General features: G+C 49.6%; 1 protein-coding gene across 4 annotated transcripts in view; it reads right to left on the bottom strand.

Annotated features, from left to right (window-relative positions):
- NUP93 (nucleoporin 93) overlaps positions 1–24,068 on the bottom strand; it is a 1,074,191-nt gene that overhangs the window by 345,923 nt on the left and 704,200 nt on the right. The gene's annotated exons all lie outside the window — the stretch shown is intronic.

Raw genomic sequence — 24,068 nt, 5'->3', positions numbered from 1 at the left:
CGGTGGACAATTTGGAGGTTTTGAGGCCAAATTGAGGGTGTATCCTTGCCGGACTATTTGGAGAACCCACTGATCGGAGGTTATGAGAGGCCACCTTTGGTGAAAAGCTTTCAACCTCCCTCCGACTGGCAGGTCGCCCGGCACTGACACTTGGATGTCGGCTATGCTCTGCTGGAGCCAGTCAAAAGCTCGTCCCTTGCTTTTGCTGGGCAGCCGAGGGGCCTTGCTGAGGCGCACGCTGCTGACGAGAGCGAGCGCGCTGGGGCTTAGCCTGGGCCGCAGGCTGTCGAGAAGGAGGATTGTACCTACGCTTGCCAGAAGAGCAGGGAACAGTCTTCCTTCCCCAAAAAAATCTTCTACCTGTAGAGGTAGAGGCTGAAGGCTGCCGGCGGGAGAACTTGTCGAATGCGGTGTCCCGCTGGTGGAGCTGCTCTACCACCTGTTCGACTTTCTCTCCAAAAATATTATCCGCACGGCAAGGCGAGTCCGCAATCCGCTGCTGGATTCTATTTTCCAGGTCGGAGGCACGCAGCCATGAGAGCCTGCGCATCACCACACCTTGAGCAGCGGCCCTGGACGCAACATCAAAGGTGTCATACACCCCTCTGGCCAGGAATTTTCTGCACACCTTCAGCTGCCTGACCACCTCCTGAAAAGGCTTGGCTTGCTCAGGGGGGAGCGCATCAACCAAGCCCGCCAACTGCCGCACATTGTTCCGCATATGTATGCTCGTGTAGAGCTGGTAGGACTGAATTTTGGCCACGAGCATAGAGGAATGGTAGGCCTTCCTCCCAAAGGAGTCTAAGGTTCTAGAGTCTTTGCCCGGGGGCGCCGAAGCATGCTCTCTAGAACTCTTAGCCTTCTTTAGGGCCAGATCCACAACTCCAGAATCATGAGGCAACTGAGTGTGCATCAGATCTGGGTCCCCATGGATCCGGTACTGGGACTCGATCTTCTTGGGAATGTGGGGATTAGTTAGAGGCTTGGTCCAGTTCGCCAGCAATGTCTTTTTTAGGACATGGTGCATGGGTACAGTGGACGCTTCCTTAGGTGGAGAAGGATAGTCCAGGAGCTCAAACATTTCAGCCCTGGGCTCGTCCTCCACAACCACCGGGAAGGGGATGGCCGTAGACATCTCCCGGACAAAGGAAGCAAAAGACAGACTCTCGGGAGGAGAAAGCTGTCTCTCAGGAGAGGGAGTGGGATCGGAAGGAAGACCTTCAGACTCCTCGTCAGAGAAATATCTGGGGTCTTCTTCCTCTTCCCACGAGGCCTCACCCTCGGTGTCAGACACAAGTTCACGGACCTGTGTCTGCAACCTCGCCCGACTCGACTCTGTGGAGCCACGTCCACGATGGGGGCGTCGAGTGGTAGACTCCCTCACCCGCATCGGCGAAGCTCCCTCCACCGACGTAGTCGGGGAGCCTTCCTGGGAGGCGACGGCAGCCGGTACCGCACGCGGCACCGACGCCGGAGACCTCACCTCGGGCGATGGGCCAGCCGGCGCCACGCTCGACGGTACCGGTGGCGCAAGCACCGCCGTTACCGGAGGGTTAGGGCGCAACAGCTCTCCCAGAATCTCTGGGAGAACGGCCCGGAGGCTCTCGTTCAGAGCGGCTGCAGAGAAAGGCATGGAGGTCGATGCAGGCGTCGACGTCAGAACCTGTTCCGGGCGTGGAGGCTGTTCCGGGCTGTCCAGAGTGGAGCGCATCGACACCTCCTGAACAGAGGGTGAGCGGTCCTCTCGGTACCGATGCCTGCTGAGTGCCGACTCCCTCGGCGACCCAGAGCTCTCGGTGCCGACACGGGAAGGAGACCGATGACGATGCTTCTTCGATTTCTTGGAACGAAGCATGTCACCGGAGCTTCCCGGCACCGACGAGGAGGACGTAGAATCCAGCCGTCGCTTCCTCGGGGCCGAGGCCGAAGGGGGTCGGTCTCGGGGGGCTGTACCGCAGGAGCCCTCAGGGTAGGGGGAGACCCACCCGAAGGCTCACCGCCACCAGCAGGGGAATGGACAGCCCTCACCTGCACTCCAGACGAAGCACCACCGTCCGACGACATCAGCCGACGAGGTCCCGGTACCACCGACGTCGATGCAGCTGTCCGATGTCTCAGCGCCGATGCAGATGGCCGATGCCTCGATGCACTGGCGGCCGAGGATGAAGCTCTGGACGCTGAAGACGTCGATGCACTCGATACCCCCGGTGCCGATGAAGAGCCCGAGAACAAAACGTTCCACTGGGCCAATCTCGCTACCTGAGTCCGCTTTTGCAAAAGGGAACAGACTACAGGCCTGCGGGCGGTGCCCAGCCCCCAAGCACTGAAGACACGACGCGTGCCTGTCAGTGAGCGAGATGACCCGGGCGCACTGGGTGCACTTCTTGAAGCCGCTGGGAGACTTCGATGTCATGGGCGGAAAAATCACGCCGGCGAGATCAAAAGTCGAAATGGCGGAAAAGGCACCGAAAAAAACAAGGGGAAGAAAACTTCGACCCGAGGCCTAAAAGCGGCCTACCCCGACGACGAAAGAAAACTTACCGGGGCGAAAAAGCTGAAAATAGCGGAGGGAAAAAAGACCCAAGAGTCTTTTTCCACACAGAATGGTTTTTTTTTTTTTGTGAAACAACACGACGAACGCGCGAGGTCGACTTTGCGGGGCCCGACACGGCGAAAACACGACCGTACCGAGCGCGGACAAAAGAAGACTGACGAACACGAGCCGGTTCGGGCGGGAAGACGGCCGCGCATGCGCAGTGCGCATGGGCGCGCGAGGACTAGCAAAGGCCTTTGCTAGTGAAGTTTCCGATTGGAGGGGCTGCCGTGGACGTCACCCATCAGTGAGAACAAGCAGCCTGCTTGTCCTTGGAGAAGAGATTTTAAGTAAATTGTGGAATAAAGTTGATAATTCAATATGCGACTGGTTAGCACTGAAGCCTGAAAAGTTTAAAGAGTCCAATGTTTTAGCTTGTCTTCCTGGAGAAGCAAAAGCATGAGATCTTGCACTGTGAGTGTCTTTTAAAGCAGATTTCACAACTAGGGAATGAGGAGGTAACATTTTCTCAAACCCAGTGGATTTCTGTATCCTATACATTATACCAATTTCCTTTGGGGCTACCTGAACTGTTAGTGGAGTCTCCCAGTTTTGGACTATTTTTTACACTTGTATGAAGGGGAACAGCAATTCCTTCTCTAAGAGGAGAGTCATAATCCAGAACCTCAAAGAGTTTCGAACAAGATATGCCTTGAGCCATTTCACAGACAAAGCCAGAGAAGGATATCTTTCTGGGAGAGACCTAAGTCTCTCAGGTGGCAGAGAAGGGTCAGATGGAATACCATACGACTCCTCAGCTGAGAGGTCCTGTGGGTCCTGATCCGTCTCCCAGGAGAGGTTACAGTCAAAGTACTGTTCATGGGAAGTTCGTGGAAGTGTGTGTCAACTAGAGTGCCAGCTCTGTGTAGAGGTATGTCGAGGCAAATAAGTCCCGAAAGTGAAACTTCCTCTGCAAATGTCGACGCATACATTGGTTGGGTTCGTGCTGCCGAGAGGTACACCAGGTGAGCTTCCGCCCACTCTAAGAGGTCTCGAGCCTCTAAAGCCAGCAACAGACTCCATGTTTGCTACTGCAGTTGTGTTGTCAGTGCCACGGTCCAAGGCTCTAAGCAGCTCTTGGGCAGCTGTTGACTAACCGTAGCAGCAGGCAAAACCCTCCAACCAGGACTGGACTAAACAACCAGGAATGGAGCAGACTAGAAGTGCAATAGTACTCACGCAGAAAGACTAGAAGAGACACAAACCAGGACTGGACTGAACAAGCTGGACTGGAGCAGACTAGAAGTGCAAAGAGCATACAGGCAAGAACAGACCACAAGTGCACAGAGCACACCGGTTGTACTAAGACACAAACCAGGACCGGACTAGGCAGGGGACACAGGGACAGAATTAAGTAAAGCCACAAGAGAAAGCACTCAAACGGGCCGCAAGACTGACCTGGAACCAATGCACACAGAGCCCTCTCATGCGGGCCGCAAGCCCGAATGGGAACCCAAACACAACAGCAGAAGGAAGAAGAAACTAGGCAGAGCTCAAGGCTGGGCCACACAAACACACAACAGAACAAATAGGCAATAACCAAGACAGAAATGCTAACCCTAACAAACAGAAGAACTTATGCAGAAGTGCTAACCCTAGCACACAGACAAACAGAAGAACTAAAGAAGTGCCACACAGGCACACTAACTAGAAAACAAGACAGAAGTGCTACACAAGCACACCAACTAGGAAACAGAACAGAAGTACTACACAAGCATATCGACAAATCTGGAGACCTTTGGCTTTGAAAAGGCCCTGAATGAATGTCCTCACTTTCTTATGAGGGCCTTCAATGATGATCACAACTACAGGAAATAGCCAGAAACACACTGAACGCCAGAGTAAGGCTTGGAACACACAGGCTGTGCAACTACAGGAAATAGGCTAGAAACACACTGAACACCACAGTGAAGCTTGGAACACACAGGAAATGTGGTAGAAGAGGCAACAATACAAGGAAAAGGACAGACAGGAGCCACCTCTGAAGCTGACCACCAGAAGGCAAGGTGAGACTGAAAGTGGAGTCACGACCACAGTCGTGACAGTCAGACAAGTAAGTACGCAAACCGGCTTGCCCTCCGGAGCCGCACCTGCAACCACCGAATCAACAGAGACTGTTGCAACGGACCTATGTGTGCCTTTGCCCAAGGAACTACCTCCAGGGTGGCTGCCATAGATCCCAGAACCTGCACATAATCCCACGCCTGAGGGCTCAGCATCCTTAACAGGCCCCAAACCTGAGCTTGCAGCTTGGCCAGCCTGAGATTCGGCAAAAAGGCCCTGCACTGTGCAGTGGCAAACCGGATCCCCAAATACTCCAGAGACTGTGATGGTACCAGAGAACTCCTGGGAAAACTGAACACCCAACCCAGGGACAGCAAAAGAGCCCGCCAACTCTCTGGTTCAGACACTGCCTGAATCAACCAGTTCTCAAGATACGGATGTATCTGGATTCCTTCCTTCTGCAAGAATGCTGCTACCACCACTCTGAATTTGGAGAAGTTATGGAGCAGCTGCAACGAGATCAAATGGCAAGGCTTGAAAATGACACCCCAGAATGACAAAGCGGAGATAATGCTGGTGCGAAGGACAAATGGGGTCCAATGCAGTAAGGAATTCCCTCGGCCGGCTGGAGTGTCACAATCACAGAGTGCAGCATCTTTATGCATAAATGTTTGACCCGCAAGAACTGATTCATGTCCTTGAGAACCAACTGAATTTTGGCCACGCAACATAGAGGAATGGTAGGCCTTCCTCCCAAAGGAGTCTAAGGTTCTAGAGTCTTTGCCCGGGGGCGCCGAAGCATGTTCTCTAGAACTCTTAGCCTTCTTTAGGGCCAAATTCACAATTCCAGAGTCGTGAGGCAACTGAGTGCGCATCAGCTCTGGGTCCCCATGGATCCGGTACTGGGACTCGATCTTCTTGGGAATGTGGGGATTACTTAAAGGCTTGGTCCAGTTCGCCAGCAATGTCTTTTTTAGGACATGATGCATGGGTACTGTGGACGCTTCCTTAGGTGGAGAAGGATAGTCCAGGAGCTTAAACATTTCAGCCCTGGGCTCGTCCTCCACAACCACCGGGAAGGGGATGGCCGTAGACATCTCCCGGACAAAGGCCGCAAAAGACAGACTCTCGGGAGGAGAAAGCTGCATTTCAGGGGAGGGAGTGGGATCAGAAGGAAGGCCATCAGACTCCTCGTCAGAGAAATATCTGATGTCCTCCTCCTCCTCCCACGAGGCCTCACAATCGGTATCAGACACAAGTTCACGAACCTGTGTCTGAAGCCGTGCCCGGCTCGACTCCGTGGAACCACGGCCATGGTGGGAGCGTCGAGAGGTACACTCCCTCGCCCGCACCGGCGAAGCTCCCTCCGCCGACGTCGTCGGGGAGCCTTCCTGGGAGGCGACCGCAGTCGGTACCGCAAGCGGCACCGATGTCGGAGACCTCACCCCGGGCAAGGGGCCAGCCGGAGGGGAAGGGCGCAACAGCTCTCCCAGGATCTCTGGGAGAACGGCCCGGAGACTCTCGTGGCAGGGCGGCTGTGGAGAAAGACATGGAAGCCGATGCAGGAGTCGAAGTCAGAGACTGTTCCGGGCGTGGAGGCTGTTCCGGGCTGTCCAAGGTGGAGCACATTGACACCTCCTGAACAGAGGGTGAGCGGTCCTCCCGGTGCCGATGCCTACTGGGTGCCGACTCCCTCGGCGACCCAGAGCTCTCGGTACCGACGCTGGAATGAGACCGGTGTCGATGCTTCTTTGACTTTTTCAAACAAAGCATGTCACCGGAGCTTCCCGGTACCGACGAGGAGGACGTAGAATCCAGCCGTCGCTTCCTCGGGGCCGAGGCCGAAGAAGGTCATTCTCGGGGGGGCTGTACCGCAGGAGCCCTCAGGGTAGGGGGAGACCCACCTGAAGGCTCACCGCCACCAGCAGGGGAATGGACAGCCCTCACCTGCACTCCAGACGAAGCACCACCGTCCGACGACATCAGCACTAGTGGAGGTCCCGGTACCACCGACGCCGACGCAGCCTTCCGATGTCTCGGCCCCGACGATGCAGAGGGTCGATGCCTCGATGCAATCGAAACAGTCGCGGCCGAGGGTGGAGGTCTTGACGCTGTCGACGTCGACGCACTCGATACTCCCGGTGCCGATGCCAACGAAGAGCCCGAGAACAAAACGTTCCACTGGGCCAATCTCGCTACCTGAGTCCTTTTCTGTAAAAGGACGCAAAGACTACAGGCCTGCGGGTGGTGCCCAGCCCCCAGACACTGAAGACACGACGCGTGTCTATCAGTGAGCGAGATTACCCGGGCGCACTGGGTGCACTTCTTGAAGCCGCTGGGAGACTTCGATGACATGGGCGGAAAAATCACGCCGGCGAAATCAAAACTCGTAATTGCGGTAAGGCACCAAAAAGAGGGGGATAAAAAAACTCGACCCGAGGCCTCAAAGGGGCCTACCCCGAAAACGAAAGAAAACTTACCGGGGCCAAAAACTAGAAATACGGGGAAGGGAAAAAGACCGAAAGGCCCTTCTCCGAAATCCCTTTTTTTTTTTTTTTTGAAGCGAAAAAGTCAAAAGAAGCGCGAGGGTCAACTTAAGGGGCGCGAACGGCGCAAACACGACCGTACCGAGCGCGGACAAAAGAAGACTGACGAACACAAGCCGGTTCGGGCGGGAAGACGGCCGCGCATGGGCACGCGAGGAATAGCAAAGGCCTTTGCTAGTGAAGTTTCCGATTGGAGGGGCTGCCATGGACGTCACCCATCAGTGAGAGCAAGCAGCCTGCTTGTCCTCGGAGAATAAATAGAATAACCCTTTTGAATCGAGAGGGGGAGCCGGAACCACCACCCCTAGGTCCAGTAAGAACCGCAGAGTAGTATCTACTGCCAAACACTTAGACATAACAGTGCACGGCAGAGAACTTGAGTTTGTAACCGTCTCTGATAATATACAAAAACCCACTGATCCACGGTGACTTTGGCCCACTCATCGTAGAAAAGGGTCAGTTGACCCCCTATCCGAGACCAGATGGAGTAGACAGGTGCCCCCCATCTTTGGGTAGGGTGCACTGCGGTGCCCGGATGAAAGATGGTTCTGGAAGACCTGCCATTCCAAAATAAATAATGCTGCTGGTACCTGGGATGCTGAAAGGACCCGGGCAGTACCACCTCATATTTTATTTATTTTGGTGCATTTGTACCCCACATTTTCCCACAAGAGCAGGCGCAATGTGGCTTACATGAATTCAAGAGGATACAATACAATATATAGATGGCTCAGATACAGAATGTGACAGGAGGGGAAGGAACATGGGATAACTCGGGGTGAATGACAGGGGGTGAAGCAACTGGCAAATAACCTATTCAGTCTACAGGAGAGAGATGTTAAACAGTGGAATTGCCAGTGGAATAAGCCATATCGAATAAGTATGTTTTAAAGGACTTCTTGAACAGTTGATGGTCGGCCAGCTGTTTTAGTTGTTTCGGCAGAACATTCCAGGTTTTTGGCCTGATGTAGGGGAAGGACGAAGCAAAAAGGGTCTTGTATTTAACATTCCTGCAGTTGGGATAATGTAGATTGAGGTAGGTCCTTGCAGTTATTAAAGCATTTCTTGATGGTAGATCGATTAGACGGTGCATGTAGTCAGGGGCTTCACCACTTTTACTTCTAACTTCCAGGTGCTGGGACTGAACCAAGCTCCTACAAAAAGGACAGGTTTATTCTGACCCCTAAATCCCATACTTCTCAAATTGACTGGCGTTAGGTGCTGGGACTGAACCAAGCTCCTACAAAAAGGACAGGTTTATTCTGACCCCTAAATCCCATACTTCTCAAATTGACTGGCGTTAGGTGAGAAACCTACCTGATATTGTCTTAAATTTTTAAGGCTTGTTGCTTAATCAATTTAATTAGCACTGGGAAACCTCTCTTTCTGTCTGTCTTTCTTTCTTTCTGTTCCTGCCAAACTCTGATAGAGGGGAGGGGCATTTTTACATAGCTGCTACACTGCTATAATTATTGGCAATATCTAGATTTATTTAAAAGGAAAGTTATTAATATCTAGGGCAGTTTTAAAAAGTAAAATAAAGTGTAAAGTCCTGGATCAGACACTACCATTTTGGTCCATTCAGCTAAAGAATTCCCTTGATAGCAGCACTTAGCTGACCAATTGGGACTTATAATCCCACCCACCCCAGGGTTGTCCACTCATTTATAGACAAACCAAACCTCATTAACTTTATTCCACAGTCATACACAGGCAGTCTTGCAGGCTGATACTCCAACATAGTACACCTGTTCATACCCATTTCAACCAATCAGGATGACTTTTATTCTCTGCAATAATTGTGCTGCTTTAGTTTCAAGGCCAATCATCTGAAAACTTAAAGCTTGTCCTATCTGTCTTCAGCTATCTACTTTAAAACAAGAGCTCTATAAAGTAATGCAAGAATTAGATGCAATTAAAGCAACTTATAGGACTGTGCAGAATCATAACTTCTCACCACTGCCTCAGAGAATAAAACCACAAAGCAACAGATGGTTCACAGTAGGCTCAGGCAGAATTCGTCATGTGACACAGAAGCATCCGCCCGCACAAGTGTTGCCACTACAAAATTCTTTTGCTCACTACAGCACTGTGATGTTCCTGAAACTAAAACTGAAGCAAAAGAAAAAGCAAGGAAGAGGGAACAAAAAGAGGAGAAGGTACCCAAAGAGAAAAGACACTCACAAATCACTAAACCCAAAACACATACTAGGAAATGTAGTTGGAAAGCAATGACCACAAATGCTCACAGTCTAAGCAATAAAATTCATGACCTTCAAGCCCTGATGTTTGAGACTGACTTGGACATAGTTGCAGTCACAGAGACATGGCTCAATGGTTCCCATGAATGGGATGTAAACATACCAGGCTATAATCTTTTTAGGAAGGATAGAGAGGGACGTAAAGGTGGAGGAGTAGCTCTGTATGTGAGAAATATCGCAGCGACTGAAATGACAGGGAAGTGGGGAAAGGAAGAAGAAATATGGATCACCTTAACAAGAGAGGATACATAAGTACATAAGTAATGCCATACTGGGAAAAGACCAAGGGTCCATCGAGCCCAGCATCTTGTCCACGACAGCGGCAAATCCAGGCCAAGGGCACCTGGCAAGCTTCCCAAAAGTACAAACCTTGGTCCACGTGGGTGTTGTCTACAGAACCCCGACACAATTGGAGGAACTGGATAAAGATCTGATCGCTGATATTCAAAAGTTGGGGAAGAAAAGAGAGGTGCTGTTGTTGGGAGATTTTAATCTGCCGGATGTAGATTGGAAGGTTCCTTCTGCGAAATCGGAAAGAAGTAGAGAGATTGTGGATGTTTTCCAAAGTGCTCTGCTCAGACAAATGGTGACGGAACCCACAAGGGAGGGAGCGACGCTGGATCTGGTGCTCATGAATGGAGATAGTGTGTCAAATGTCCGAGTGGCTGCGCACCTGGGAAGCAGTGACCATCAAACGGTTTGTTTTGATATAACGGCTCATGTGGTTAGCGGACACTCTAAACTCAAAGTCCTGGACTTCAAGCGAACTGACTTTAACAAAATGGGGGAATACCTGAGGAAGGAGCTGATGGGCTGCGAGAATGCACAACATGTGGAAGGACAGTGGTCCAAGCTGAAAGAAGTAATAAACAGGGCCACAGACCTATATGTAAGGAGAGTAAATAAAAGCAAGAGAAAAAGGAAACCGATATGGTTTTCAAAGCAAGTGGCTGAGAAAATAAAGGCTAAAGAGTTAGCGTTCCAGAAATACAAAAAAACTCAAGTAGAGGAACACGGGGAGGAATACCGGATGAAACTGAAAGAAGCCAAGAGAGAGGTAGGTCTGGCGAAGGCGCAAGAACAAATGGCTAGAAATGTACGGAGGGGAGACAAAAACTTCTTCAGGTATATTAGTGAAAGGAGAAAGACTAAAAAGGGGATTGTGAGACTAAAAGATACAGCAAAACGCTATGTAGAAAATGATGAGGAAAAAGCCAATTTGCTAAATAGATACTTTTGTTCTGTTTTCACTGAAGAAAATCCTGGGGAAGGACCGAGAGGGACTGGCAAAAGTACACCTGAGAATGAAGTGGATAGAGCACCGTTCACGGAAGAGAGTGTATATGAACAACTTGGAAAGCTAAAGGTGGACAAAGCCATGGGGCCGGACGGGATCCACCCCAGAATACTGAGGGAGCTCAGAGAGGTTCTGGCGGGTCCTCTCAAAGATTTGTTTAATAAATCCTTGGAGACGGGAGAGGTTCCGAGGGATTGGAGAACGGCGGAGGTGGTCCCTCTTCACAAAAGTGGTGATAGGGAAGAAGCTGGAAACTACAGGCCGGTAAGCCTCACTTCGGTTATTGGAAAAGTAACGGAAGCCATGCTGAAGGAAAGGATAGTGAATTTCCTGGATGCCAATAAGTTGCAAGATCCGAGACAACATGGTTTCACCAAAGGGAAATCGTGTCAAACGAATCTCATTGAATTCTTTGACTGGGTGACAGGAGAATTAAATCAAGGACGTGCTATGGACGTCATCTACTTAGATTTCAGCAAGGCTTTTGACACGGTTCCCCACAGGAGGCTCTTGAATAAACTAGAAGGGCTGAAGATAGGACCCGAAGTGGTGAACTGGATTAGGAACTGGTTGACGGGCAGACGCCAGAGGGTGGTGGTAAATGGAGTTCGCTCGGAGGAGGGAAAGGTGAGTAGTGGAGTGCCTCAGGGATTGGTGCTGGGGCCCATTCTGTTCAATATATTTGTGAGTGACATTGCCGAAGGGTTACAAGGTAAAGTTTGCCTTTTTGCAGATGACACCAAGATTTGCAACAGAGTGGACACCCTGGAGGGAGTGGAAAACATGAAAAAAGATCTGAAGAAGCTGGAAGAATGGTCTAACGTTTGGCAATTAAAATTCAATGCGAAGAAATGCAAAGTGATGCACTTAGGGAGTAGAAATCCAAGGAAGGCGTATGTGTTAGGTGGGGAGAGGGATCTTGGGGTGATAGTATCTGAGGACCTGAAGGCAATGAAACAGTGTGACAAGGCGGTGGCCGTTGCGAGAAGGTTGCTAGGCTGTATAGAGAGAGGTGTGACCAGCAGAAGAAAGGAGGTTTTAATGTCCCTGTATAAGACGTTGGTGAGGCCCCACCTGGAGTATTGTGTTCAGTTTTGGAGGCCGTACCTTGCGGAGGATGTTAAAAAAATGGAAGCAGTACAAAGAAAAGCTACGAGGATGGTATGGGAGTTGCGTTCCAAGATGTATGAAGAGAGACTTGCTGACCTGAACATGTATACTCTGGAGGAAAGGAGGAACAGGGGTGATATGATACAGACGTTCAAATATTTGAAAGGTATTAATCCGCAAACAAATCTTTTCCGGAGATGGGAAGGCGGTAGAACGAGAGGACATGAAACGAGATTGAAGGGGGGGCAGACTCAGGAAAGATGTCAGGAAGTATTTCTTCACGGAGAGGGTGGTGAACGCTTGGAATGCCCTCCCGCGGGAGGTGGTGGACATGAAAACGGTAACGGAATTCAAACATGCGTGGGATAGGCATAAAGGAATCCTGTGCAGAAGGAATGGATCCACAGAAGCTTAGCTGAAATTGGGTGGCGGGGGGGAGAGGGGTTGTGGGTGAGAGGCTAGGATAGGGGAGGGCAGACTTATACGGGTTCTGTGCCAGAGCCGGTGATGGGAGGCGGGACTGGTGGTTGGGAGGCGGGAAATACTGCTGGACAGACTTATACGGTCTGTGCCCTGAAAAAGAAAGGTACAAATCAAGGTAAGGTATACACATATGAGTTTATCGTGGGCAGACTAGATGGACCGTGCAGGTCTTTTTCTGCCGTCATCTACTATGTTACTATGTTATAAATTATCTTGTGGGTTAGTGAGCAGATTTTAAATGCAATACGGTCTTTTATAGGGAGCCAGTGTAGTTGAAAACGTAGTGGGTGAGCACTGTCGAAGCACGATTTGCCCAGAATAAGCCTTACAGCCGTGTTTTCAGCTGTCTGAAGCCTCTTCAGAATGTACTCCCGGCAACCAGCATAGATCCCGCTACAGTAGTCTATATGGGAGAGGACCAGCCAATGGACTAGGGTACAGAATAGATCCCTTGTTATGATGTGCCTGATACGCTTCAGCCTCCACATTGCGTGGAACATTCGTTTTGTGATGAGTTTTACTTGATTGTCCAGGTGTAAGTGGTTATTCAACTCTACACCAAGGATTCTCAGGCTATTGGAAATCGAAAGCTTGTAGCCCTTAATGTGGAGTGTACTCTGGACGACTTTATTGTGCTGGGATGAAAGGATTAAACATATGTGCTACTTTTGTGTATACCTTACCTTGATTTGTACCTGTCCTTTTCAGGGCACAGACCGTGTAAGTCTGCCCAGCACTATCCCCGCCTCCCGACCACCAGCTCTGGCACAGACCGTAAGTCTGCCCAGCACTATCCCCGCCTCCCAACCACCAGCCCCTCCTCCCACCACCGGCTCTGGCACAGACCGTATAAGTCTGCCCAGCACTATCCCCGCCTCCCACCACCGGCTCTGCCATCCAATCTCGGCTAAGCTCCTTAGGATCCATTCCTTCTGAACGGGATTCCTTTATGTTTGTCCCATGCATGTTTGAATTCTGTTACCATTCTCATTTTCACCACCTCCCGCGGGAGGGCATTCCAAGCATCCACTACTCTCTCTGTGTTTTGTCTTGATTAAATTTAAACAAAAACGCCCTTGCCCAGGAATCCATGATGGAAAAACTGGCGTCTATCTTATCAGAGATTTCGGCTAGCGTTGACTTGAAAGGGATGTAGATGGTCACAACGTCCACATAAATGAAGGGGTTAAGGCCGAGCTTGGATAATGCTTTAGATAGTGGAATCAGCATAATGTTGAAAAGGGTCGGAGAAAGGGGAGAGCCTTGAGGTACCCCACAACAGGCTTTCCAAGGTGCGGAAATGACGGAATTAGCTTTCACTTGGTAGGTACGAGAGGATAAAAAACCCGTGATCCAGTTTAGCATGTGTCCACTTACTCTGAATGTGTCTAGTAGGTAGAGTAAAAGTTCATGATCCACCATGTCAAATGCGCTGGACATGTCAAACTGGAGAAATAATATTTTTTTCCCAATTGACATTTCTTGTTTAAAATTAGACAGGAGGGTGACCAGAACTGTTTCGGTACTGTACTGTGGACGGGATCAGCTTTAATTTTTGGATTCTTGGGAATAGGCGTGAGAAGAATGCTGCCATGCTCAGAAGGAAAAAGACCCTGTTGGAACGTGAAGTTTAAGTAGCAGGTAAAATCCTCGATGAAGCAGTCTGGAGCAGATTTTAACAGATGACTAGGGCATATGTCAAGACCACAAGTTTCTTAGAGAACTTGGACAGCACTCTTGCTACAGTATCTACTGTTAGACTGCTAAAGGTGGTCCAGCTACGGTCAGCTGGGCATTGATCTGGGGATGAGTCCAGTGTTAAAAGAAAGTCCTCGGTGACAGTAGTACTGCTGAAGAGTGGTTTTCATAACAGCTTGATTTTCTCATTACAATAGGTAGCAAGTTTGGCAGCAGAGGGATGGTCTGTTTGCGTGTTTGCGTGGACGCTGTCTTGCTGGTATCCAGGAAAGAATTCAGTAGATGATGAAGCTTTTTAGCGTCTTTACCAGCAAACGCAAGTTGTGTTGAAATGTATGCCCGCTTTGCTTGCCTGATTGCACACTTGTACTTCCAACGACTTGATTTTCACATGGATAGTGCACTTTCGGATCTCAATTTACGCCATGCTCTTTCAAATCTTCTAGTTTGCGTTTTTAGTGTTTTTAGATCCTTAGTAAACCAAGGTATGGATTTGCGATTGTACGAGGTTTTACGTTGCAAAGGCGCTATAACATCCAGGACACACCTGCATCTGGTGCTCCCAGGCAGTTAGATAATGAATTGAGGCTGACTGTGCTGACCAGTTATCACTGTATATTGACTGCCAAAATAACTGAGGATTGACTGTTCCTCTTGAGTAATATGTGATGGGTTCACTTGGCTGAGAAATGCCCGATTTTAACCAGTGCAAGGTGAATTGTAGCTTGAGATGGTAGAACCAAGGTGTTGCAATCCAGCTGTTGCCATCTATTTGGAAAATCGCATCGGAGAGGAATTTATATGAGATCTAGCGCGTGACCTTTTGAGTGCAATGGACAAATGCTGGGGTAGCTTAGGTCCCAAAGATGGAGGAAATCCATGAAATGGTTAGCATCCAACGATTGTGGGTTACCCAGATGGAGATTAAGATATCCCAGAATTATGGTATTAGAATGAGCAATATATATGCTTGAGATGAAATTCAGAAGCTCCGTCTGGCAATATTTCCAGTTATTAGGAGGTCTGTAAAACAGGACGCAAGCTAAGTGTTCCCGAAGTGTGAGATGATGGATTCTAATTGCAGCAATTTCAAGGAAAGGGGATATGTGATCTGCGCCAGTTTCTGTTGTGAGGTAGGAATGGTATATTAACGCTATACCTCCGCCTCTCTTTCCTGTTCTGTCCCAGTGTACCAATTTGTATCCCAGCGGGCAAAGGTCTAAGACAATCGGGTCCTTGGGCACCTGAATCCATGTTTCTGAAATGAAGAAATCAAGGTCCTGAAGCTGAGGATGTGCTGCTGCCAACTTATCCTCAGGGAGCTGTTGGGACTTGGAATTCCCCAAAATCTTCATCAACTTCTCTAAGTCCTCTCCAAACAGCAACTTCCCCTGAAAGAGTAATCTAGTGAGGCACTGTTTAGAAGCCATATTCGCCGCCCAGTGGTGAAGCCATAATGGCTGTCAAAGCCATGAGGGTGTCACTGATTTAGGGATGGTGAGCCCTTGGACTGCAGCCAGGACTGCAGCAGACAAGTCCTCTGAGATGGCACAGGCACAAAGCAGAGGCGAGCTAGAAGCTGAATCCAGACAAGACGAGGCAGACCAAGAACTGAATCCAGACACCAAAGGAACAACCCAGACAAGACACAAGACATGGCAAATAAGCAGTGCACACTCAAGGCAAAGTAAAAACAGAGCCTGGCTGAAGCAAAAACCAGAAACAGAGCTCGACTATAGCAGGAACCAGGAACGGAGCTTGATTATAGCAGGAACTAGGAACAAAAGGAAGGACACTCATACAGGCCAGAAGGCCGAAATGGAACCCACACGTAACAGTGTCGAAAGCATATGGGCCGCAATGCCAAACTGGAACCTAAACAAACAGAAAGAAAGGGGAAGGAAAACAGAACGGAATCTCCTAAGCAAATACTAACCAAATAGTGCACACACACGCAAAACAGAGCCACAAACAAGAGGTCAAAAGACCCTACACACAGGCACAAAATAACAGAAGGGGAAAAGACAACCCCACAAAGGCTCACATAATAGAATCAACAAGTAAAAGGTTAAAGGGAATCCACACGGAGACAGCTCAGGGCTGTGTTAGAACCACAGCTATACGGAAGAGCAGTCCTAACTAACTCAAACAGAAATCAAACAGAAATCACACAGAGAATTGCTCAGGGCTGTGCTAGTAGCCACAGTTAAATGGAAGAGCAGCCTACTCTTGCCACACAGAGAGGCAGCTCAGGGCTGTGCTAGAAGCCACAAATAAAATGAAGAACAACCCACTCAGACTCAAACAGAAACCAAACAGAGAGGAAGCTCAGGGCTGTGCTAGCAGCCACAGCTAAACAGATGAACAGCCCACTCGTGCCACACAGAGAGGCCACTCAGGGCTATGCTAGTAGCCACAGCTAAAAGGAAGAGCAACCCACTCAAACTCAAACAGAAACCTCAAAGGGAGGACTCAAACAGAAAGTACACAGAGAAGGAACTCAAGGCAGGACCACTAGGCCATTCTAAGGTAAAGGGAAAACACACAAAGAAGCAACACGAGACTAGGCCACACGGCCACTCAAAGAGTAATGGGAAGCCACTCATAGGAACACTCAAGGCTGTGCCACATGGCACTGAAGGATAAAAGGAAGCCACTCATAGGAACACACAGGGCTGTGCCACACAGCCACTCAGATTCAAACATAGAAAAGTAATTCACACAGGTACAAAGAACCACACCCAGAAACAACACAGGGCTGTGCCAGGAAGCACAGCTAACAGAAAGGTAATACACTCAGGTTCAAACAAGAACCACACCCACACAGAAACAGTACAGGGCTGTGCCTGGAAGCATAGGCAACAGAAAAGTAATCCATTCAGGTTCAAACAAGAACCACACACACACAGAAACAGTACAGAGCTATGCTTGGAAACACAGCTAACAGGAAAGTAATCACTCAGATTCAAACAAGAACCACACCCTAAAACAACACAGGACTGCGCCAGGTTTAGAAGCAAGGCTGTGCCACACAGCCATCAGATTCAAACACAGAAAAGTAATTCACACAGGTACAAACAAGAACCATAACCAGAAACAGCACAGGGCTGTGCCAGGGAGCACAGCTAATAGAAAGGTAATACACTCAGGTTCAAACAAGAACCAAACACACACAGCTCAGGGCTGTGCTCAGGCACAGCTAACAAAAGACCAGTCCACTCAGAATCAAACTACAACAACAACAACAACAACAACAACAACAAGAAAAGGAGAAAATAGACCTGTTGCAACAGGCAAAACATGAAAGTTCCAAGGTACTTTATAAAGGAGTTGGCTGATGATGTCATAACTAGGAATGAGGCTTGGCTGCAGGGACACCAGAGCGAGGTTTGGCTGCAGGGACACCAACAGCAGAAGCCACCATGCAGGTAAAACACAATCCTGGAGACATCACAGAACCAAGATTACTGAGAAAAAAATGACAGAGGGTGGCCGAGGCACGCATCAAATCATAAAGGGAGTCTGCCAGGTAGGCCAGCCCCGACTCCATCCTGGGAAGGGAGGTGGTAAAGGAGGGCCCGACCCCCTGATCTTCCTCTACCGTTTGTTGCATTTAGCTCAGGCATGCCAAAATCATGTACAAAGTGCAGACTGAGGCTTGCAGGGCGAGGATGGATACTACAAAAGAGTGCTTAAGCACAGCCTCCAATACTGGACGTCCTTCAGCACCCCCCCCCCCCCCACCCCTCTGCCAGAAGGGTGGTGGTCTTGGTGATAGCTGTTACTAACGCATCCACCTTAGGCAGCACAAACTTTTCTAAACAGTCTACTCCCACTGGATACAGTCAAGACATCGTCTTCGCCACTTTCAATCCCGAATCAGGGCCGAAACTGGGCCGAAATGAGCTCTTGAATCACCTCATCCACAGGGAATGCCTTTGAAGCTTCTGTGTGCTTGCCATGTTCGGGTTCATCGCAGCAGCATTCTGTGCTTCGGGATACGCAATATTGAGTGCTGCCAAAGTGTCCGCAATCAAGGAAGGCAGCTCTTCCCGTTGAAAAATGCATTCAGCAGTAGGGTCATCTGGCTCCTCTGGAAGGAGCTCCCCCTCCTTGGATGGGCGCAGTAACTCCCCCAGAAGAGTGGGTTCAGAAAGGGAAGAGGACACGGGGCCCAACGACCCCACCTCATATGAGGATTCCATCTGCCTCCTCTTCTGCTCTGGGACCTCCAACAGGCCCTGCGCCACCTGCCCCAACTCCCCTGCAGACCCCCCCTCCCCCGAAGGCAGCCAGCACAGGATAGGCTATCACCTGAGGCAAAGTCCATTTAAGTAGGGGGAACTCCTTCCCGAGGGATACAGCAGTTGCTGCAAGATGGCCAAAGGACAGGAGCTCTAACGCTGAGTTCCCGCACCAGGACCGATCCCGGACAGCCCTGGCCACCTGGGCCGTGATCCAGAGGGCGGCCCGTGCATCCGAAGACGGGGAAAGTTCAGGGGAGAGCCGTGGCCACATTTTCGGGCTTCGTGCGCCCACCCTAGCAGGCCCGGAGACCCGCCACGGGTGCAGCGCCGCAGGCGACCTGGTCACGCAGCCAGTGGCGGGCCACGCGTGCGGAGACGAGGAGAAACCAGAGGTGAGCCGTGGCCACATCTTGCAGCTTCGTGCGGCCACCTGGCGAGTTTGGGGAGCCGTGAGCGCGGCACCGGGACGATCCAGCTGACCACACGACTGGTGACGAGTCAGCTGGGCAGTGGTTCGATGCCCGGGAGGCTGTGGGACAAGCGGGCCTGTCTCACGACCTGACCGCTCCACACGTTGGAGCGCCGATCGGGAGGGGCTGGTCGGCCTGAGGAGCGGAAGAGCGGGAGCGGCCTGTCCTCCCGCGTGGCGTGCTCCCAAGTCGCCCGACTGCTGCCCAGGAGTCCGCGAGAGGAGTGAGACGAGCGGATGCACCTGACTGCTCCACGAGTCGGAGCGTTGACCGAGAGGAGGTGATCAGCTTGAGGAGTTGGCAGAGCGGCGGCGACTCCCGAGCCACACACAAATCCTGTGGTGGCTGCACCAGAGGCACCGGGCGGGACGGGGGAGGATCGGACCCACACGCACGACGGCGGACCGAGGAACACTGGGAGCACAAACCCCATGGACATCATCCCCAACGTGCACCACTGAGCAGGGACCAGTCCAGAAAAGGCCCAACCAAAGATCCAAAGATTCTGCTCTACTATCACTACTTATGGAGACTTGCAGACAACCCACCACTGCATTCCATGCTTAGCTATGGCCTGCAAGTATTTGATCACTTTGTAACTCTCTGATCACTTTGTAACTCTTTTAAATAATGTTCATACTGCTTGTTGCTGCTTAATACTATATTTTCCACCGCTTAATGTTCATGCAGCCTGTTGCTGATACTGACTAGATTTGACACTGCTTGATACTATATCTAATCACTGTCTAATACTCAACTTGCTGTTGCTGACGCATTTAGTTACCACTCAATCTGTTGTCCCATTCTTGTAGAAATTGGGGTGAGTCTGTAGTTGTTATCCATTCGTCGGTATATATTTGTTGCCAGAATGTTAGAGGGTCTATTTTGCCTCTTGTAGTATAGGTTCCCTGGCCCAGGCCCCGCCTCCTTCTGACGTAGGTTACTTACGTCAGAAGGAGGCGGGGCCTGGGCCAGGTTAGAAGAGACGTCATGGAGACTCTACAACCAACACAATAGATCTTCCTGCCCGTGCAGCGCTTCTGAAAGAGGTGAGAGGCGCTGCTCGGGTCGTTAATAGGGAGGGGGGTCTCGGTGGAGGGGGGAGCGGCGTAGTCGACCTCAGGGGGGGCAGCGGGGGCGGGGCACGGGGTGAAAGAATGACGGGAGGCGGAGTTAGCTCTGCAGAACACAGGAACAGGAAGGGAAGGGAGGGGGACCGGGGCAGCTAGCATTTTGCTTTTTCGGGGGGGGGGGGGGGAGCAGCGTGGGGGGGGGGGGGGGGGGGGGCAAGGCCGTCCATACAGGACGCTCCTGATGAGCGCCCTTGCCCCCTCCCGATCCTTTGTTTTTGGATTTTGCTGACCGGGTAGCCACGTGTATGTGTTGTGGCTTTTTTTTTTGTTTGTTTTTACGTTTGCAGCATGCGCAGAGCAGCCAGCAAAACGCTTGGCTGCTCTGCGCATGATTTAGGGGCCGATTACCGATGTGTATTGTGATTCTTTGATACATTGTACGTTTGAATACCGATCTGAGCATGTGTGACTTTTTTTTTTGGTGCATTCTTCGTTTTTTAAAAATCGTTAGGGACTTTAACGATTTTGATTTTTTTACGTTTGGTTGCTGCATCTGCCTCTAACACAAACAATGTACATGAATGCAAGGAATTCCTCCAACTCTGGGAGATCCACTGGCCTAACATGCAACCCACTCACAAGAAAGGACATACACTAGACATCATGACTCACAAATTTTCATCAGAAGCGAACCTCATAATCAAAGAGACAAAATGGACAGCCACACCATGGTCAGACCACCACAAGGCAAACACTTCCCTCCTCTGGAAAACAAAAGAGACACAACAAAAACAAGAAAAAAGAACCTATACTACAAGAGGCAAAATAGACCCTCTAACATTCTGGCAACAAATATATACCGACGAATGGATAACAACTACAGACTCACCCCAATTTCTACAAGAATGGGACAACAGATGCAGAACAGTTCTAGACAAGATAGCACTGCTCCAAACTAGAACCTCACATAGGAAAAGCTCAATCCCATGGTTCAACGAAGAATTGAAAGAACTAAAAACACAGGTTAGAAGACTAGAAAGAGCATGGAGCAAAAAAAAAAAAAAGACGAACACACACTCAAAGAGTGGAAACAGCTACAAAGAAAATACAAATACAACATCAGACAAACCAAAAGAACGTACTACAAAACTATAATAGGACCAAATTACAAGGATACGCACAAACTCTTTTCACTTGTAAACAATCTCCTAAACACCACACAGGTCACCTTGAATAGCATAGACACCCCATCGGCAACCAACCTAGCGAATCATTTCAAGGAAAAAATCATAAAGCTCCGACGCATGATACCCAGCAATACCATTGAGTACACAAGTATCCTTGAATGCTTAGACCCAAAACTGGGGAATATCCAGCCGATCGATCATGGACTAATTTTGACTTGATTTCAGCAGATGAACTCATATACTGGCTCAGAAAATATGCCAAATCTCAATGCAAACTTGACATTTGCCCTACTAGCCTAATAAGAGCCGCCCCCAAACAATTCAAAACAGACTTCACGAACCAAGTAAACTACAGACTCCTAAATGGTCTCTTCCCCACGGATAAAGGAAATATCATTCTCACTCCGCTGCCAAAAGATGCTAAGAAAAGCACAATGGACCTAACCAACTACCGACCAGTTGCCTCTATCCCGGTCATAAAAAAATTGATGGAAGGCTTAGTGACGAAACAACTCACGGAATACCTAACCAAACACTCAATTCTACATGAATCTCAGTCAGGATTTCGATCAAATCAAATCACAGCACTGAAACTGTACTAGTGTCTGCAATGAACTCATTCAAAAAAACAATTGCAACCGGCAAGAACATACTCGTATTACAATTCGACATGTCCAGTGCTTTCGACATGGTGGATCACGGAATATTACTACACCTATTAGAATACTTCGGAATCGAAGGTCCAGTTCTCAAATGGTTCGAAGGATTCCTCACCACCCGGTCCTACCAAGTAACAAGGAAGACTGACAGATCACCACCTTGGATACCGGAATGTGGATTTCCTCAAGGTTCCCCCCTTTCACCAACTATTTTCAACCTAATGATGATACCACTAGCCAAACTCCTAGCCAATCAAAACCTTAACCCCTACATATATGCTGATGATGTCACGATCTACATCCCGTTCAAAAGTGACCTAAACGAAATAACGAGATGAACCAGCGCCTCCAAATCATGCACTCTTGGGCGGACTCATTCCAGTTAAAACTTAACGCAAAAAAAACTCAATGTCTAGTTCTCACTTTCCAATATAACACAAACAAATATCCTACCGGAACCACACCATACTGCACACTTCCTATTTCAGAAAATCCTCGGAGTCACTATTGATCGAAACCTCACACTCGATACCCACGTGAAGAATACAACGAAAAAAATGTTCTACTCGATGTGGAAACTCAAAAGAATAAAACCTTTTTTCCCAAGGAACATCTTCCGCACACTAGTACAGTCTTTAGTGATAAGTCACTTGGACTACTGTAACACCCTGTACGCAGGCTGTAAAGAACAGACCATTAAAAATCTCCAAACAGCCCAGAACACGGCAGCCAGACTCATTTTTGGAAAAACTAAATACGAAAGTGCGAAGCCCCTAAGAGAGAAACTGCACTGGCTCCTGCTCAAGGAACGAATTGAGTTCAAGATCTGCACAACCGTTCAGAAAATCAACCACGCAGATGCCCCACTCTATATGTTAAACCTAGTGGACTTACCGCCCAGAAACGCCAAAAGATCGGCCCGCAAATTCCTCAATCTGAACTTCCCCAGCTGTAAAGGAATTAAATACAAACAGTCATATGCCACTACTTTTGCGTACAAAAGCACACAGATTTGGAACGCACTACCCATGACCCTGAAAACCACGGACAATCTAACCAGCTTTCGCAAATCGTTGAAGACACATCTCTTCAACAAAGCCTACAAAAGACATCCTTAATGAAACAAACCACTCCTTAAACCTCTCAGGTTCATCAAAGAACACCTCTCACATGACCTTACCCAACACCTTCCCATCTAAATCCCCATCTTCCTCTAGCCTACTATCGATTGTATTCAAGATCATGTAATGACTACATCATAATAACACTCTGTAAGTCACATTGAGCCTGCAAAAAGGTGGGAAAATGTGGGGTACAAATGCAATAAATAATAAAAGTAAGAAACTCAGGAGAAAACATCTCTCCTGAGCCCTAAAGAACCCTCACCCCCCCTGGAGCCCCAGCCAGTGCTGCAGAAGCCCCCCCCCCCCTACCGAGGCTGCTTGGGGAGGGTCAGAAATGCAGACTTTCCACATCCACTACAACCGCGAAGGCCTGCAGAGGAGCCATGTCGGGAGAACATGGCACATGTGCCCGTCTCAGTGCAGGAAGCCACTTCCTCGGCGGGAAGAGATGCACTGTCCCTGACTAGGCTATCAGTGTACCCTGCTGGACAAACTTCCACTGCTGACTTCCTCTTTCTGCAGCGGGAGCATCTTCTCACAGTTTCCGCTGCCATGCTGGCAAACCCTACTGCACTTGCTCTGCTCAACCACTGAACCAGATTTAAAGGGCCATATACCGTTCCATGGAGCACCACTGACGCAAGTCTCTGGTCAGCTGGCTAGCCCACAACACTGGAACAAGGGCAGTTACCCTGCCACCCTGAGCCAACATGCCCAGCCCACTGAAAAGGGGCCACTACTTGCCTCTGAGTTTTTTTCTTTTTCTTTGTGAGGAAGGCCACAGACCCACAAGGCTAACTCAGGCAAGAGGTACTGGGGGAGGAGTACGTGGGCTGAGGCAGAGACCTGGAAGCACCCGGTATGCCCCCAAAGGTGGCACCACTTAGCCTAGTGGAGCAGCAGTCTAGTGGTTAGTGCAGCGGACTCTGATCCTAGGGAACTGGGTTCGATTCCCACTGCAGCTCCTTGTGACTCTGGGCAAGTCACTTAACCCTCCATTGTCTCAGGTACAAATAAGTACCTGTATATAATATGTAAACCACTTTAAATGTAGTTGGAAAAACCACAGAAAGGTACTCCCTAATGTACGAAGAATCCAGGAGCTGGTGAGAAGCTGTCCACCTCCTGCTGGAGATAGAAATATACAGTCTAAGTGGCTGGCCATCCTATGCCACTGTCTTTACAGTAATCTATCTCCACCTGCTGGTAGATGGATAGAACCCACCAGTTTCTGGATTCATCTGTTGTGTGTGTTAGGGTGTGTTCAACTAAACTTTCCACTGCTCCCAATATGCTCCCTGTGCACCTACCTAAGA

Source organism: Microcaecilia unicolor, chromosome 5, assembly GCF_901765095.1.
Source record: "Microcaecilia unicolor chromosome 5, aMicUni1.1, whole genome shotgun sequence".
In the NCBI taxonomy this organism is placed as follows: domain Eukaryota; kingdom Metazoa; phylum Chordata; class Amphibia; order Gymnophiona; family Siphonopidae; genus Microcaecilia; species Microcaecilia unicolor.
The sequence above is the reverse complement of the archived record's forward strand: the minus strand, read 5'-3'. Positions and strand labels throughout refer to the sequence as shown.